At 48.8% G+C, this 19,347-nt stretch overlaps 1 long non-coding RNA gene across 2 annotated transcripts; it reads right to left on the bottom strand.

Annotated features, from left to right (window-relative positions):
• Window positions 1-328: 328 nt before the first annotated feature.
• Window positions 329-19,150, bottom strand: LOC138920584 (uncharacterized). 2 transcript variants are annotated; one of them, XR_011432002.1, is made up of 4 exons: window positions 18,993-19,150; window positions 17,974-18,169; window positions 9,161-9,297; window positions 329-2,861 (listed from the first exon to the last, which is right to left on the bottom strand). It is a non-coding gene; the product is annotated as an uncharacterized lncRNA (long non-coding RNA). The 2 variants fall into 2 exon arrangements; XR_011432001.1 differs by lacking the exon at window positions 17,974-18,169.
• Window positions 19,151-19,347: the final 197 nt, after the last annotated feature.

Raw genomic sequence — 19,347 nt, 5'->3', positions numbered from 1 at the left:
CTCTCACGTCACCCCTGCACCTTGCAGCCCCTCCGCTGCCACAAGACTAGGCTCAGGATCTTGCCCATTCCTCCCCTCCCCTGGTCCCGGACCGTGGCCTCCTGGCCAGGCGTTGACAGCTGACCTTGGGCCCAGCCACACGCAGCCCAGAGTACCCAAGGGTGCCTATTTCACCAGCAAAGCGGCTCTTGTGCAGTTCCCCAGGCTCCTGGCTGCCCGTCTCGCAGACGTGGGACAGCCCAGACGACGCTCGTCAGGAGCGAAAGGCAACACCAGGTCTCAGTTCTCCTACGCTGCCCAATATCACGTAGACCACACACTCACTGACTTATTTTTTAAAATATTTATTGAGAAATTAGGACATGCCAGGCACTGACGTAGGCCCTTGCGATATAGTAGAGAACAAGACAGGCAGGGCCTTCCCTCACGGAGCTTAGTCTTGGAGAGGGAGAGAAAGATAAACGAGAACTTAACCGAATGAACATTTCAGGAAGCGCTCAGCGCTGTGAAGACGATAACAAGGGGGTGGGACCTTCCGGTGGGGGGCTGGGCTGCCTTTACCTTCCGGGACCTTCCCCCCACCCCGCGTGTAGTCTACCTCCTCAAAGAGCCCTGCACTGCCCCCTGCTGGCCAGGACCAGCAGGGCACGCCAGCCTCTCTCCGGTTGCTTCAGTTTCCCGACAAGCGGCTGTTTGTTTTGCCTCCACGCCCTCCTCCCCTTGCCATTTGCGTGAGCCACAGTCTTAGCAGTGTTCGATGGGGTGAGGGCCGTAGGGACCGAGCTTCTCTTGGTAAAGTGCCTTCTTGTAATGTTCTCTATCAAAGCAGGTCTCTGGAGGCCGTGGAGCCTGCAGCTTGGTGTCAGCCAGCCTGAGTTCCCCTCCTTCGTCCCAGGGTGTCTTGCTAACTGACGCTGGTCCTTCAAAACACCACTTCAGCGTCTCCCCTGGAAAGCCTTTCCTGGGCCCCTGCAGTATGAGCCCGGCAGCATGAGCCTGTGAACACCACGTGGGGTGATCAAGTCCTACTAATTTGATACCAGGCTGAGTGTCTGAGGCATGGATGGAACTCAATAAACATTTATTGAACGCACGCATGAATAAATGAATGAATCTGCAGCTTGGCAGGCAAGCCTGGATCTGATAAATTTGGTCCCACAGCTCATTGCATAACCCAGAAGTCCAGGATGAAAGGCAAAGTAAACTTATTTCCCCACGAACCACATCACGCACGATCAAAAAGTTGGAAAAGCATCTCTTGGGTGGTCCAGATTGGCTCTCCCAGAGGCCAGAAGCACAACTGCTTTTGTCAAAGCCACACAAACACCCCTCAGTGGACTGCTTTGAAGCATCTGTTGATTTTTAAGAAAAGTATAATGTAATGAAAGTGCTGCTTCCAGCTCCTTGTCTCATTCCCTGAACTCCCTCCATTTACTTCCAAATGTGATGTGAAATTCAACTGTGTGTGTCAGCCCCAGTGACGGTGAAGTCCCTCGCTCACCAGTGGGTTGTTGGGAGAAAGCTGCCTTCACAGCTTTCTCTGGACAGGATGTTAATCTCTGACAGATTGGAAGGAAAAGTCTCCAGGCAGCTCAGATCTCCCGGCTCTGCTGGAGTGGGGCATCAGGGGAGGTTAACCCCGACTCGCCCTGACTCTCGGCCAAGGCCCTGTGGCATCGTCTGTGGGTTGCTGCCTGAGAAGCAGAGAAGGGGGTTTTCAGAGTTGTTTGAGGAATAATGGAAATGTCAGAGTCAACTCTTGCTAAATGCTCTTTGTTGTGGATAATAAGAAATCATCACAGATCTCTGGTATTGAAGGATTACGATACTCTTTCAGAAACCTCTCCCTTATCTTGGCCTGGGAACCCAAGAGAAAGTCGTTATCAAGGTTCCCATTTGCTGAAATGTAACCTCTCTATTCTCTTCGTGGTTAGGAAGATCGATTTCCTGCCCGACCCCATCTCGTTAAGGGCAAGATGGCTCTACTATGACGATGAGAGCTTTCGACTTGCTGGACAGGCAGGGCAGGTGGTGGGCATTGAGCGTCGCCATTCTCAGCGGAATCCACAGTGTGACTGTGAGGTTCAGCTATGAGGCTGTGTGTGGACATGCTTTGTAAACTAAAGACTGTACAAAAATGAGAACTCATTATTATGGCGCACGCATAAATTACCAATTTTGAAGAAAACTATGCTGAATATCATTTAATATCTCTTTAGTCTCATAAACCACCTCCCAGTGGTTCAGTATGATTTTGAACTTTGCTTGTTATAGTCGCAGGCAGAGTTCCTAAGCTCCCGAACCTGGAGATGACAAAGTACTCAGGGAGCTCGGACAACTTGGAAATGGTAATAGGAGATGTCACCACAAGATGGCACTGTTGATGATATGTCTTTGCCTTGGTGGTTTAAAACAGGTCTGACACTTGAGGGGCCAGGTCAAGAGTACGAAGGGAGACCCTCATGGCACATGTTTAATTATTTAAAAGTTAAATCTATCTAGTACACAAAGTGAATAAAATACGTTTCCTGTCTTGAAAAACATATCTTCCTAATGAAATGGAAGGCCAGGTGTGAATTTAGAATTCTGAGGTCCTCAGAGTTCTGGGCAGAGAGAGGCGGGCCAGGGAAGGAGGGCGGCCAGCCCCGCTCCTTCAGCTCCATCTTGCCTGCGAAGGCCCTGCCCACATGCTTCCAGACTCCATCCCCATCCCTGTCCCCTTCACCTTGGGTCACCCTCAATGGCCAGACCAGAGGAGAGGTCCCTGCATGCTCCGGAAGTCGGCTCAGGATTTTGAGGCAGGTGCTTGCGAAGCCCTGGGCACCCACGGCGTGGTGTAGATCAGAAGTCAGCTGACTTTTCTGTAAAGGGTCAAATAGTAAATATTTTAGGTTTTGTGGGCAATACAGTCTCTGTCACAACGATTCAACTTTCCTTGTATCACAAAAGCAGCCATAGACAATACATAAATGAATGGGTATGGCTGTGTTCTAATAAAACTTTATTTACAAAAATAGACAGCAAGTCAGATTTGGTCCACAGGTCATTGTTTGCAGATACCTGAAGAAGCTAGGGCTAGGATTGCCAAATAAAATACAGGACATCCAGTAAAACTTGAATTCCAGATAAACAACGAATGCCTTTTTAGTGTAAGCATATCCCAAATATTGCATGGGATATACTTATACTAAAGAAAATGAGTGGTTGTTTATCTGAAATCCAAATCCAACTGTGCATCATGTTTGTACTTGTTTTATTGCTAGATCTGGCCACCCTAGCTGGGGTAGGAGCTCTGGGTAGGCCCCGTGGACTCCTTACCCCATAGGGAGGGCCACAGCCCGAGGGAGGCCAGAGAGCAGCCTCTGCCACACAGGCCCTAGGTCTCTCTTTCCTGGGCCTAAGCGCAGTACTGACTTCTTAAGTGACAATCTTTATGCTCCCCGGGAGTAGATAGACTGTGTATGTTTTGCAATTTAAGTAGCTGATTTTGTGTAGTTTGGACATTTATTTATTAAACAAATACTTATTTATTGAGTTCCTGCTATGTGCTAGGCACTGAGGGATACACAACGGTACAAAAAAGAAAAAGGCAGGGCTGGCCCCGTGGCCAAGTGGTTAAGTTTGTATGCTCCACTTCGGCGGTCCAGGGTTTCACTGGTTCTGATCCTGGGCACAGACATGGCACCGCTCGTCAAGCCATGCTGAGGTGGCATCCCACACAGCACAGCCAGAAGGACCCACAACTAGAATATACAACTATGTACTCGGGGCTTTCAGGAGAAGAAGAAAAAGAAAAAAAGATTGGCAACAGATGTTAGCTCAGGACCAAACTTGAAAAAAAAAAAAGAAAGAAAAAGGCAAAGTCCCTGTCTTCGTGGAGCTTATAGGAGAGGCAGACATTATGGTAATTCACACATACATAAATGAGTCATTACGAAGGGAGAGGGCTATGGAGATAACAAGGGAGATAAGTAAATTGGGAGGCAAGGCAAGGCACATCTGAGAAGCAATGTTTGGTCTGAAGTACAAAGGGCAGAAGATTCCAGGCAGAGGAAAGTGCTTGAGTGAAGACCCTGAGTTGGCACCTGAGAGAGGCGAAGGGGGCTAAGGCATCTGATCTGACGGGAGGGAGGCCGGTTGGTGTGAGAAAGGAGGGGCTGGGCCAGGTGCACAGCTCGGCTTTGGTCGCGGGAGCAGCTGCCGTTCATTTAGAGTGCAGCAGGAGGCCCCGCAGGCTCTCACACAGGGAGGGAATGTGATCCCATTCTCATTTTCAAGCTCGTACTTGCTATTTCTTCCTGCAGAGAGAGTAGGGGCAAGAGGAAGAGAGGGAAACTTAGTTTGGAGGCCACTGCAATAGTTCTGGAAAGAGAGGGTGGTGAGAATTGCTCTGAGAAGCATGTACACGTGGAGGATGGGAGTCGGGGGAGGGGGAGGGTGGTCAAGACAGTCTCCTGGGTTCCTGGCTTTGCCGAGATGAGGAAAAGTGGGGGAGATGCAGGTGTGAGAAGAAGATGGACATCTCCATGGTTGGCATGTAAAGTTGGAGATACTTTGATTCTGCTAAGTGGGCTTATCAAGTGAGCAGGTGGATACACTTGTCTGCAGCTCAGAAGAGAGATCAGGGCTAGAAATGGAAGATGGGAGCGCTCGGTGGCCTGTGGAAGGCTTTTATAGCCATGAGAATAGCTGGAAAATTCTTGATGAAAAGAGAAAGGGGCCTGGGACAGATCCCTGAGGCACTTCAGTGTTTAGAGGGAAGAAGAAACAGCAAAGGAGAGGCTGGTGCTGTGGAAGCCAAAAGAAGGGACTATCTGATGATTACCAAAGGCATCCCTTTTCTTTAAGAACTTGTAGGGCCCCTCCTTATCATGGACCCTCTTATCCCATCTCCTCGCCACATTTATGATGATAGAAAGATGAAGCAGATGGGAAAACACATACATGAACAACTATACACAGTCACTTCCATGAGTATTTGCACAGCAAGCACTGGCCATTGAAGGAGGGAGTGAAAAGATGAATGGGTGGGGCCCGCCCTGGGTGGGGCCTGTCCGGTGGCACAGGGGTTAAGTTCTCACGTTCTGCTTCTCTGTGGCCCCAGGGTTTGCCTGTTCAGATCCCAGGTGCGGACGAAGCACTGCGGGGCAAAAGACATGCTGTGGTAGGCATCCCATGTATAAAGTAGGGGAAGATGGGCACGGATATTAGCTCATGGCCAGTCTTCTCAGTAAAAAGAGCAGGATTGGCAGTAGTTAGCTCAGGGCTAATCTTCCTCAAAAAAAAAAAAAAAAAGATGAACGAGTGACTTTTGAATGAGTGAATGAATATCTTCACTCTCTTCCCTTATTGGTTAGGAAATAGATTTTGAACCTTCCATAATTTTCTTTAACCAAATGGCAGCCGGCAAAGGAAGAAGCTCTTTGAACGAATCTAACATGCGGTGGCATTTCCCAGTCCTCCCATTGGACCTTGGTCAGACACACTGGGCTCCGGAGCCCGGGGAGGTCAGTCCCGTGCTAAATTCACCAGGATGATGGGCACCGTGTGTTGTTCTGAACTCCTGGAGGGAAATCATGGGGCTCCCATAATTCGTATTAGTGACATTTCTCATTCCTAGTAAATAACCTTGTGTTTTGACCTGTGACAATGTGAAATGCTAACAAAGCCATGAAGAAATTAAAATCCCTTGATGTGGCTTGGAGGCTGCCTATGAGGCTCCTGTCCAGGTGATAAAAGGTCTGCTTGACTCTGGGAAGAAACAAAGGAAGAGAAAGGTCGTGGAGGAAGTAGCTGTGTGGTGAAATGTCAAAGTACAAGAGTTTATCTAGACCAAAGAGGCGCCCTTTACATAAAAGAATTCCAAGCCAAGGGCCACTAACAGGTCTGAGCACCAACTAATACAAGTAAAATGGAAATTGATGATTAAAAGAAGACCTGGGGCTCTGATTGCTATATTGGAACAAAACCCGGTGTGCAACAGTATTTTAACTTTATATAGCACTTTAAATTTTTCAAAACCCTTTTTCATATACATTGCCTTATCTTAATTTTCCAGAAACCTGGCAAGGTAGGTCTGACGGGGTTAGGATTCCCATTTGGCAGATGAACAGAGGGAGAGAGGCTCACACAGCAACCTGGTCAGGTGGTGGTCCAGACCCAGCCCTCCTGAGCATAATTCACTGATCATTGTGGCACAGTATCTTTCAGAAGAGTGATCAGGTCACAAAATGAGATCAGTACGAGGCCTCAGTGGTTCCGTAAAGAATTTTCTGCCCGGCAGTTAGCAGACTCCTATGGCTGCTACGTGTCTGTGTCCAGCTTCTAGAAATAGAGGCCATCAGTCAAGGCATGGCACTAGAACTCCAAAATAGGTGTCCTATGGAAAGCTCGCATTTTCCAAACCAGACGAAGTACTGGCTGTTACTGGAAGGCATGAAGGAAAGTGGCGTCAATATTCATTTGTTGCTCCTCACTGTTGCTGTCCGTTCCTAGGGAAGGAGAGCCGCAGCCAGCCCGCTCTGCGGTGCAGCTCCCTAGAGGATCTGTGAAGTTGGATGGAGTCAATAATGCCTCATCTGCCTCAAATCATTTGATCCTCTCTCCCTGTCTCTTTTACACAGAAGAGTTAACTACTGAACTTCAGAAATTCAACCTAACTCCGGCCCCAGCAGGCCAAGCTTTGGTGTTGATACGATGGGATAGAGAGGTGGAGGCCAAGGCCCAGCTAGGCATTCTAGCCGGCACATGGGCCTAAGGTGTAGATGCCACAATCCTAGAGGACAAGGATACAAGCTTGAGGACAAAGAGTGGGCTTCGGACATGGCTCCTCTTTGTACCCAATGTGCACAACAGTCATGCCAACTGCACCCAACTAGGGCTTGTTGAAGTGAATTACTCTGAAGGGATTTAAGAGGGACAAAGTAGAGAATGTGAGCGCTCAAAAGACACAGCTTCTCCTGCAAATCCGTAAGAAACAGAGGTCATGGAGAAACAGGCAGGGCACCTGAACAGGCTCTCACAAAACAGAACGTCTACATGACCAACCGGCACAAGAGGGGGCTCAGCATCGGGAGTTTCAGGGAAGCTCTAATTCAAAGCCCCCGAGATGCCACCACACACCTATTTGAACGGCTAAAATGAGGGGACTAACCACACCAGAGCCTGTGGAGCTGCCAGAAGTCTCACGCTGGTTCAAGTCATATGCGCTGGAGAACCACGAACATGTCCAAGCTGAACGTATCCAGTCCCCTCACCCAGCAAGGCTGCTCCGAGGTGGATCCCTACCAGAAACGCACACATGTGTTCACCTAAAGTCAGGGACCAGAGTGACAGCATTTTGATAATAGCTCCAAACAGGAAATTCCCCAAATGCCCATCAATAGCAGACTAAATAATGATCTATTGAATATTACAGCAATGAGAATGAGAAGACTACAAGGACATGGTTGAATCTTATCAATACAATGTTTAGCAAAAGAATCTGGACACAAGAGTACGTGCTGTAGGCTTACAGTTAGATAAAGTTCAAAGATGAGCAAAACTGTTCTAGGGTGTTAGAAGCCAATATGGCCTCCCTTGTAGGGGCGGTGACCATGAGGGGAGACCCTGGGATGCTGGTCATCTTGTTTCTTCAAATCTGGGCTCTGCTTACATGAGTGTGTGCAGTTTATGAACAGTCTTTGAGCTGTACACTTAGGATTTATGCATGTTTCTGAATGGTTTTTTTTTTTGGTGAGGAAGATTGGCCCCGAGCTAACATTTATTGCCAGTCTTCTTCTTTGTGCTTGAGAAAGATTGGCCCTGAGCTAAGATTTGTGCCAGTCTTCCTCTATGTTTTTTTGTATGTGGGATGCCGCCGCAGAATTGCTTGATGAGTGGTGTGTGGGTCCATGCCCAGGATCTGAACTCGTGAACCCTGGACCGCTGAAGCAGAGCATGCAAACTTAACCACTAAGTCACTGGGCCAGCCCCTCTGAATGTATTTTATATTTGCAGAAAAAGCTTTTTGTGCCAAAAAACAAAAAAGCAGCACATTTCACCAGCATTCCTAACTCTGCTGCTTCTGCTGCTGCTGCCATCCAGGACAGCGCAGCTTGGGAAACAGAGAAAGGAAAGAAAATTTTTCTTTCCCTCTATTACTTCCCATTGCACATCCTCTCTTGGTAGATTTTTCTCTTTTCCCTTCTCCCTTATTTTGACTTGGATCTTAGCTCTTCTGGAAAGCCTGACCAGAGGGCAGCTTTGAGACTGGCGTGGTGTTAGCAGCCTAGGTGGAGGAAGCGAGGCCTCACCCCCCATTTTTGGTGGGGGATTGGGTCACAGGAGCAAGAGGCAGGATTAAATCCTGGAGACCCTTCGTGGGACAATGAGGACACTTGGAGCTGCCAGCATCATGCTGTGTCAAATTTCCATTTCAGACAGACATCTGGAGCAGCAGCTGTGTGGAGGATGAAGAGGGACAAAATGAGAGCCAGGGAGGTGGGTTAGGAACCTATTTTAATGGTTCAAGCAAGAAACGATATATGTCCTGAAAACAAAGCTCATTGTTTCCTCTCTTTTCTCCACCTTATCCATATATAGGCAATAATATAGTGACAGATGCAACTGCCAAGGAAAGATGGAGATGAGGACGGAGGCAAGTGGCCAGGGTCAGGCGGGAAGAGGATGTAGCCAGGGGAAGAGGGGAACGCAGGCATCAGGAGTGAGTCATGGCCTGGGATTCGCTAGAAGGATAGTCAGGCACCCAGTTAAGAGCTTCAAGGGGCTTAGTTCCCTCCGTGATTACTAAAGCCAGCTTTGATGATTTAAAAATCACGTGTTGTTTTTCTAGAGAAGTTTGATCTTTATTCTTTAAGAAAATATTGATTTATTTCCTTTTTTTCTGGGCAAAGACTCCTATAGTTTAACTGCTCTGGCTAAAACAACTCTTTTCGAGCTCCCGAGTCTCAGTAGCTCGTTGTAGGAAGAGAATATGTTTAGTCTCCTGCAGCTGCAAAGACAGGGAAGTAGAAGGCACAGAGAAGCCTGCCACGCTCACCCCAGCTTGGGAGCCGTCAGAGCCCAGAGCTGGAAGTTCATAGTCGGGGCAGGAGCAGGGGCGCCACACTCAGAAAGACCGCTGGGCCCTACAGTCTTTAGAAAGCCGTGTTTGGTTCACCTGAGTCAATAAATCCCATCAAGGTCAGAACCCGGACCTTGTGGCAGAATCCAACAGCCTTTGTCTGTAGCTGCTGACGCCAGGGCTCCTCGGCGTGTGCTTTCCCAAGGCCTTGAGATCCCAGGTTTGGGAAACTCCTGTAGGAAAAGGGAAAAAGAAGCCAGACCTGAGAGGGGGTCCCTGGGCTGATTGTGGAGGGGTGCGGCTGACTTCTCTGCTTCCTCCAAGCAGGGGTGCTCTGGAGGCTGCAGGAAGATGATGAAACCACGTGGGGGCTGAGGAAATGCCAGAGAGCCTGGGTCCGCCCCTGGAATGAGACAGCCTCTCAATCATGTACTGCTCCTTATGTGTGTTAAAGGTACCCCTTCCTCCGGGCTTCTGGCTTCTGGTGCGTATTTGGGAGCAAAGGTGTGTCTAATTAGGGTTAGAGGAAAGACCCCCCCATTGCCTCAAGTGAACACACTCTGCCTGCGGTGAGTGGAAGCAGAAGCAGGACCCTGTGCTCAAGCCGTCCTGTGGCCCTGCACTGCAGAACCACAGTGTCCCTGGGGAGCTCCATGGCTGTCAGAATGTGACTTCACACACTGCTTCAAAGCCATCAGCGGTGCCCCCTCCCCGTTGACTAGAGCTCCTGCTACATGCCAGGCACCGTAATAGGCTCCGAGGCACAAACATGATTAAGATCCTCTCTTGCTTTTGCCTCACAGAACTAGTGAGGCAGACAAAAAGACACGTCAAAACTGCGTTCTAGCACGATGGGATAAACTCTATGACAGAAGTATTACAAAGTGTATGGAAATACAAATGAAGGCTGAGTTCAGTCCACTGTGAGGAGCGGGGCTGGGCAACGCAGCAGGGAAAGCCTCTTGTGAACTCTATTTATTGAATTAATAAATGGATTAATTTTCAGTTAAGAGGTAACATTTGATCTGGGTCTTGAAGTATAAGTAGGAGTTCTCCAGCTCAAGAAAGGGATGGCACCTCAAGCAGGAGAAAACTTGAGCAAAAGGGCACAGCTGAAGCATAAGGCAGTGCCCCCAAAATGGGTTCCTGTGCGCTCAGGAACCCACTGCCGGGGTTCAAGGCACTCAAAGCCACAGAATAAGTGTGTGTACCTTTTAAGGGTGTTAATTTTGCTTAAATATTTGGGTAAAATAAACTATATAAGGAGAGATTAAAAGTATTTTATCAATTAAAGTAAGCATAAATGTTAATCAATAGAAGGCAAAATTGACATAAATTTTTAAGATGAAGCGTTAGCCTTCAAAGAAATATTGTGTGTGTGGGGTCCTGTCTTCGGCTACAGACATGGGTCCCGGGGTCTTGGTCTCTTTCTTATGTCATCTGGGGTGCTCTGGAGGAAAGGAAGAGAGGCCTGGTGCACACACCGTGGGGGCTCGAGTGTGGTGCGAGGCGGACTGGGGCAGATTTGGGGAGCGCCCGGGCACGTTGTGACAAGCTTCGCCTAACACATCTTGAGTTGGGCTGCACTAACAGGTGGTGGAGAGCCCCTGGCGGCCTGCTGCTTAAGTTGTACCTGGCCTCACTCCCCCATAGCCATGCTGTCTGGGCAGCACAACTAATGCTCAGTGCCCACCCAGTCATCCCCCTGCTCAAAACCAGCGGCTCCTCGTGGCTGCTGGGGAAAGTCCAAACCGTATGCAAACCTGCGCTGCAATGTGGAGCAGGGATCCAGGGCCAAAGGCTGAGGTGGGGAGACAGTGGGAGCCCTGGTGGGAGGTCAGAGGCTGCACTAAGGAAGCACGGGAGTGGGGAGAGGCGGAGGGCCTTGAAGATGCTCCTCCTTGTTCTCTAACTTGCCGTGACAACCTGCATCTCTCTCGCATGTTTGCCTGCATTTCAATCAAGCGGAATGACTCACCACTCCTCACGATTTCCTGCAGAGAGGTGTTTTGCTCATTCCAATCCTTCCACCTGGAATGTCCTCCCCTGACCCCATCTCCCCCTGTTGGAAGCCGCCTGTCCTTCAGGGTCCAGCTCAAGCGATACTGGAGGCCTTACGCTGAGCATCTGCACTGTCCCAGGCTCTGTGCTACATGCTTTGCTTAATCTCTGATCTCCCTCCCTGCAGGGTGACTATGTCCATTTTGCAGATGAGGGAATCAAACGTCACAACTGAGCCCAGACTCTGAGCTGAGCAGACACTGATGTCCCGTGGGGGCTGCCCCACCCCCAGCACCTTGTGGTCTGCACCTCACTCAGTGCTCGCAGAGGAAGTCACACCAATGCCCTTCATCTGGGCTCCTCCTTCCCACCACTCCCCTTGACCAGTCACCAAGGCCTGTGGATTCTACATCCACCTGTCTGTACCCGCCTCCTCTGTGGTTAGGGCCTCTGTCGTGTCCCTGCCTCCCGCCCCAGCATCACTGCCCTGAAATCCATTCTCTGCATTGCAGCCGGGGTGGTAATGCTGAAAGACAGAGCCCGTCAGATCTTGTCCCAGCTTAAAATCTCTCAGTGCTCACCCCTTATTCAACCACAGATACATACTGAACATGTTCTCTGTGCCAGTCACTGATCTAGCTGAGGGGGATACGGCAGGGAACAAAACAATGCCTGCCCTCATGAAGCCCAAACTCTTCACGCGCTGCTCACAAGCCCGCCACAATCTGGGCTGCCCAGCCTGGTTGTGCCCACCACCCCTCTGGCATGTTCCACCCCAGTCACTCGAAGCCTGTGGTCTCACAGTCACAGCTGGCTCCTTCTCACCTCTGTGCCTCCACACACGCCCCTCCCCTGCACGGAGCATCCTTTCCCTATTCAACATGCCGCCGCTTGACATCTAGCTCCTATTCTTCCTCCCTGTCTCAGCTTCCAGGCCACCTCCTCCACGGAGCCTTCCTTAACCTCCAAAGGTATGAGGTCCCCCTACTGTGTGCATCCACAGCACTTTGTGACTACTTGACTCTCCTCCAAAGCAGAGACCATGTTTCATTTATTTTATATATTCGTGTAGGCCCAAGACATAGCACAGTATCCGAGGCCTCTATCCTGCTTGTTGGTTGCATGAAGAGTGGAAGCAGCCGGTCCAGTCTGTGACATCACGTGCGATGAAACCTCCCCAGGTATAAACACCCTGAGGCAGCCTCTCCTGGGCGTCTGAAGCTTCTGAGGGGCCAGTGGGGAAAAGGAAGGAACAGAGAGGCCCCCAAATGGATGCTAGGCTGCCGTCCTGCCTCCCTCCTGGTTCTCATCTCCCCCTGCCTCCAAACTGTAGAATGAATCCAGACTCATTGTGAATCCCACCCGTGAGCATCTGGTTCATTTCGGCATCTGGATGACAGAAACGGAGTTTTCTCTCTTGCAAGGCCATTAGTTCTCGTCCTTTCTATCGGCTTTTTATGAATTTTTTACAGGAATTGTGTTGTTGGGGAACGTTTTGGGGTCTCTGTCCCTAGAGATGTGCTCTAGGAGAGGAAAGGGAACGAGAGACAGTGAAAACCCAATGTCCTTCCATTTTTTCCCTCCTGGTAAACATTTTTCAGCTCTGCTGGGCTTGGGCCCCTGGCAGCAAGGCTATTTTAAAGCACATAAAATCTGATAATAAACGGGGTAGGGCTGTGGCAGGAGGCTGGTCTGGCAGGCACTGCTCCTTGCAAGTTGGTCACTGTAGGGCCCTGCAGCTGGGAGGGAGCTGTAGGGAAACGAGGTTGGAGAGGAAAGCCTTGACATCAGGGAAGTCCCAGCTCACAGCCTCAGCCTCCTCCCTCCTCGCTGGAGGAGATGTGCCCAGTACACACCCCGGCACGGCTCCTGCTTCTCCCTGGAGCCTACAGGTTGGGCCTGCAGGGAGAGGAGCAGTGCGAAGCAGCTCATTTTACTATAAGGCAGAGGGGCTAACACCAGATTTACCCCAGCCCCTCTCCATCCAAGGGCCCTACCAGCACCTGCAAGCCAGGTGACCTCTCCCTGACTCAGGTGGCCAAGACCCCATAGCAGGGAGCTCCTGCCCTTCCACCTTATTCTCTACCCCACTTGCCTTGTGCTCCTGTTCCTGGTCACCCTGGCACTGACCTCTGACCTCACATGCTGTCTCTGGTTCTGCTCTCATCCAGTGTATCTGACCGTTGACCCTGCTCATCTGGTTCTGGTCTCTTCTCCCCTCAGGGAAGAAACTTGGCATTTGTGTCCTGACCATACGCTTTAGAATGCAAGGAATACCCCTGAGACACCTGGAAGAGCAGGCATCTGAGTCGGACCCCTGGATGTGAGTCCTGGCTCTGAGGCTCGTCCGCTGTGAGCTGGATCACCATAGTGAGTACCGAGCCTTCCCAGCCTCGGCTTCATCATTTGTCAAGTGGGGATCATAATAACACCAGCCTCGTAAGATTGCCAGAGAATTCACTGAGTTGCTCTACATGTCAGCGCTTAGCAGAGCCCCTGCCCCACAGTAAGCACTCCACGAATGGTAGATAAAGTAAGAAATCCAGCCCTGAGTCCCGACTGGTCTTCGTGAGTGAGAAATGGATGCTGACCACCTATACCTCCCAAAACACAAACTAAAAATGTTTAGAATAATGGTCTTTCTCTGTCCTGGACACCTGGGTTCAGAAAAGGAAACCAGAGCTCCAGGGAGGTCCATGGATTGAGTGAAGGCAGTGTGGCTGAGGAATGGGCAGGGGTCCCTGCAGGAGCAGGGTTTAAGGAACCAGGGTTCACATTCATGGAGCAGAGGTTGAGGAGTGGAGTCTATAGGGCAGGAGTCCGAGGGGCAGGGGTCCAAGGTTAGGTCCACGGCGTCCCAAAGGAGCCCAGAGCAGGTAGGAGCACAGAAGGAGCCACAGTTCATGCCGCCCAAGGCATCAGGGTTGAAAGGCTGCCTGGGGGCTGGGAGCCGCTGGACCACTGCACACCTGAGAGAGCCGGAGAGAAGCACTAGAAGCCAAGTAAACAGGGCTTTTCAGCTGTCCTGGGAGGCACATCCTGGCAAACCCAGGGAGGGCAGAGGGGCATTCTCAGTGACACCTGCCAGGGGGAGCAGGCCCAGATACTGTCTCTCCCCTTTCACTGAAGTTCAGACTTGGTTCTGAGGCAGCAAATGCATGTTCTGTAGCTCCTTTCCTCCTTTCCGCTTTCTGAGACTCCTGTCTTTCCCTTGACCTCCAAGCTCGGCAATGATGGAGATGCCAGGACCTTCCATAGGTCTCCAGGGAGGACAGGCCCACTCCTCCAAGGGAGGCACAATCGTTCGTGTCATCTCATTAAACTGAAAACTGCTGCTGACTCAGGCTGCAGCTGCGAGGGAGGGCTGCCTCCTGGCTCTGCGTGACCTCCCCTGGGAGCTGCATGTGGTGGGATGAAAACACAGAGGAGATGCACAGGACAGGAAAGGACCCCGCTCAGACGGCAGCCTGCTTCTGCCTGGCACTAGGCTGCAGGACGGGAGGGTCCCGAGATGAACACTTCAGCCTGGAAAACATTGTTTTTATTAGGGGTGGCCGTATGCCCAGCTGAAACTTGGAGGCTCTATGCAGGAGAAATCAGATGTGGAAAACAACTGACAGTCCCTGTGACAATGATCGGTTCAGAGCCCTGTCCATGGGGGCTCTACAGGGGCAAAGACAGACACACCAGTACAGTGCAATGTACTATAGAGAGGCACCATTCACCCATTTACTCAAGGAATGTTTATCAGAGCCTACAAGCATTGAGGAAACAGAGGTAAAATTACCGTCCTCTCCCTCAGTGGGCTCACAGTCATGGGGGAGAAAAAAATCATCTAATGTACTTCCTACTATAAAGGAAACATTGGTTCATTCATTAACACATATTCATCCTGCCCCTGCTACATACAAGTCAACACACCAGTAAGAGCCATACCGTGACAAAGACACAGCCCTGCCCTCAAGCTGCTGACGATTTAGAAGGGGAGACAGACACCTGATGGGGCAGCTGCAATATGGGTGATCAGGGCTGTGACTGTGACAAGCCCAGGGACCCCAACACAGCCTGGAGGTCTCAGCAGGACCCAAGAGCATTGGTACCAGGCGAGACCCCAGAAATTTGGTCCAAACCTGGGGAGCTACCCACACATGACTGAAATTGGGTTTCTCACAAGACCAGCTGAGATCAGAGTCGGATTTCAATTGATTTTCTTAAAGAATACAGAAACAAGGTATTTCTTGCATACTGGGCTGTATGCCAAGATTTACTTCCACCACCCAGTTTAGCTCCGGGAAACTGTGAGTTCTGGAAGCTGAAATTTGAAAGATTTCCAAAGGCAGGAGGTGGGTTTAGAGGGCCCAGAGGATGAAGAGTGAATCCTCCACCTCGCCTGCTGCCCAAACTCCACGCTATTATTCCCATCCGCCAGGATTTTGATGACTACTGGGTGGTGGTCAAGGCTGTGCGCCCTGAGCCGCCAGCTCCCTTTTGAAGCTCCCCCAGGGACAGAGTCCACAGCGCCCCAGATACTTGTTCTGAGTTTACCTCGATAACCAAAGATGTGCTTTGTCCACCCAGCATCACTATTACTCCAATTAAAATCCATTTTCTTTTATTTGGGCTTTGAAGGGCTAAGACAACAGTGGTTTGTCACCCTAAATTGTGAGAAAATGCTTTCTAAGCTGGGCAGACTCAAAAATATGAAGTGGTTTTCTTTTTATCATATATAAGATCATGTTGCAGGTAAGGTAGAAACTAAATTTTATTGAATAACCCATCTGTGCCAGGAACTGTGCTAAGCACATCACATACATGACCTCTCTGTAAGCCGGCCATGGCGCTGCCAGGTAAGCATTGTTTTTACTCATTTTACAGATGGGAAACTGAAGCACAGAGAGGTCAAGTAACTTGCCCATGGTCACGCAACTCGTTTGTGGTAGAGCCGGGACCAGAACCCAAGCCTGTGTGACTCTTTTCCTTCTTCCACAACCTAGAAAATTGTAATTAAGTCCTCTGTAGCCTTTTCTTCCCTAAGTTAAACAACTCCAGTTCATTTAATTTTTTTTCCTTTTTTATGATGGGCCCTTCTTATAAAACATCTGACAGTTTTTGAAGATCATGAGCTAGGTGGAATTGTAACCTCTGAGGAGAGTTTGTGCAAATCTTAAGATCCCACTAGTCCTGGCGTCTTACAACAGTGGAGGCCAATGTAAGCCTGTGGGGTCACACGAGAGGCACTTAAAACAAGAGTGAATTCACATAGTGTCAATAGGAATTCTATTGTGTTGTGATAAAAAGTGGTTGAGTGTCCTTTGAAAGAATTTGAATGGTGTTAACATAGATGGGGATAGCAGGGTTGATGGCAGTAGAGAAAAAAATATACCCATCCATGACTGCGTTCGTCCATTCAAATGCTAGATTATCATGATGTGGGAGACCAGTGCCAGGCTCTTGGAAAACACAAAGCATGTGTGTGTGTCTATGTGTGTGTGTGTGGTATGTTTGGGGAAGGAGGAATTATTGCATAAATTTGTTATACATGGTTAATTTTGCCTCCTCACCTTGATTAGGCCAACTTTATCCTGTGCTTTTTATTTGTATAATCATAAGAAAAATATTAGATAAATTCCAACAAAGGAGCATCCTAAAATATGCCTGACCAGCACTCCTCAAAACCGTCAAGGTCATCAAAAACAAGGAAAGTTTGAGAAAGTGTCACAGCCACGAGGAGCCTGGGAAACGTGACACCTGAATGCAATGTGGCATCCTGGATAGATCCTGGAACAGAAAAAGGTAAACACTAGGAAATTAGGTAAACGCTAAGGAAATTTGAATAAACTGTGGACTTTAGTTAATAATAATGTTTTTAAAAAGTCACTCACCAGTTAGGTAATATTGTCATTCTTTATCCAGGGTGGCAGCCCGAGGGTTGAGGTAAAGAAGTATACTGAGGTCACAGCCGGGCAGCAAATGCACATGAACCTGGGGGAGACCTCAGCCCTGCTTGGCCTCCAGCTGTTATTTCAGCCTCACATCCATCATCTTTCAGAGGAGCACGAACCCTCTGACCAGTGAGAATCTTGGGTCCTGGACCCACAGGACCCAAGCCCACCCCAGACCAATTGTTTTAAGCCATTTCTTAAGACAACGCTTCATCTCTCATTTGCCACCTTTCAAATGGCCATAGATTTTCCTTGGCAAGATTTAAAAACAATCCCCTCCACCTTGTTAAGCTCTCGCCTTAATTAGCAGAGCAAGAACCGCCGTTTTTGGAAGCCACCTCTCTGCAGCACACTTCCCTCTGTTTGGCAAATTAAAAGCATTTGGATGAAACTCTTCTGTGGTCTCAATCAATAGCTCAAGCCATAATTATTCAGCGGCGCCTGCACTGTTCTCTGCTGACAGCCGGCTGGGTGTGCTGACCTGTAATTGTTTCATATGCTTATGCGACTTGTCTCCTCCCAGAACTGGGGTCTGCAGCAGATGAATCCATAGCATCTTTGGGGAAACTGGGGATGGACCTCCGCGCATCTAACCCCTCTCAGGCCTCCCGTTTCTCAGGGGAGACCTTAACCACAGTCAGATAGGCTCTTTATTTTTTCTTTTACCTGCCTGATGCAGAGCCGAGCAGCACTTTGGGGAGACCAAAACACTACCCACTTTATAGGATACTTGTGTAATATGAGGCTTTAGATTGTGGATAATGGTTATGTGCCAAGGAGCAGTAAACAATCCAATCGTATTGGCGCAGATTTCACTAATTTCAGCATCACTGATAATTTGGATGGGATGTGGATTATTTCTCAAGCAGATCTTTCCCTAAAGGATGGTGCAACTTAATGGTGTAAACAAAACTGCAGGGGTGAATGTTTAAGATACTTAAGAGGATTAACTTTTTTCCACATTACCTGTCAGTCTTTTAAAAGTGCCCAGTCACACACAAATGGCCAGGTTATTCATTCCAAATCCTTGTAGATAGCTGAGAGACCAAACTCAGCCCTGCCTCTGCATTTCTCTAGACAGTTTACTCAGCTTTCTTTCTTAGTCGGTTTGGTTTTATTTTGTTGTAAAATAGGAATATGGTTTGTCAACCTCACAGGGATACTGTAAGAATAGACAAAATAAGAGATATGACAGACATTTAAGTGTAAAAAATGCCATGACAGTTGATTATTTCACACATTAAAGAGAGTATTTTAAACACCTGTGGTTACCTCTTGGTCTTTATTTATTTACTTATTTTTTATTATGCTTTGCCTATTTGGGTTTACTCTGTGTTCTTAAAAGTGATCAAACCAATTATTTTAAGATTCAACCCAGACTCTTTGGCTCTACTCCAGCTCATGAACAATAAAATCTAAAAAGGTTGTCTTTTTACATGAAAGGGAACATTAAACCCTTGGTTGCTACATGAACCCAGGCCCAGGTAGTCATACCAATTACACGGATTATTGAGATTACTTTAGATCAAAGGCACTGAGACTCTTGTAAAGCATCCTCTGAGTGAGGTCATGATGACTGCCCACTGGGTTCAGGACTAAGAAGCGTCCAGAATCCTGGGTGATCCTTGTAAGAGGTTGAGGGTTCTGAGGATCTGGCCATTTTTCTGTAGGAGAGAATGGCCTGATGACCGAACGAGGCCCTGGACCCATTCGGCCCCGAATCTCTTTCACCCTATCCTTTTGAAAGTGTCTGGGCTTCATCTCAGTCACCAACACCCTCACCTAGTTTCAATAAATGCCACATGCTTGTGGTCCTGTAAAAAGCAAGCTGCCCAGAAGCCTAAATGATCGTATTAATGGGTGATGTCACTGGGTGCTGATCTGAACCCCATACCTCACCTCAGCTTTGGAAGAGCCACGTCAGTGCTCTCTGACACTGTCCTTCTGTTCCCTCAAGAACTGAATAGGGTTCGAGGAAAGCTCACCTTATACCTAATCTCAGAGGCATTCCAGCATCTGTGCAGGAAGGACCTACTCCGAGTCTGCAGAGATCCTTCATCATCATCGTTCTTCTATTTTCATGTTCTCTCGTTCAACCTCCATCCACCACCACCCGTTCATCACATTTCTAAAAATTCAACATGAACAAAATCGCATATATTCTCTGAGTCACTCTCTCCTTATGTCACAGGAGACATTAAAGCAAACCAGTCAAAAATCTCTGGAAACATAGAGTGGGTTGGGAATAACTGTCTCTTTAAATGAAAGAGAACATGAAAACTGATGGTTCCAATCTGAGCAAGAGCATACTTTATCCTGGAAGAATTATTAGAAAGGAAG

The sequence above is a fragment of the Equus caballus genome, chromosome 24 (genome assembly GCF_041296265.1).
Source record: "Equus caballus isolate H_3958 breed thoroughbred chromosome 24, TB-T2T, whole genome shotgun sequence".
NCBI lineage: Eukaryota > Metazoa > Chordata > Mammalia > Perissodactyla > Equidae > Equus > Equus caballus.
This window is presented reverse-complemented; position numbering and strand designations above follow the sequence as displayed.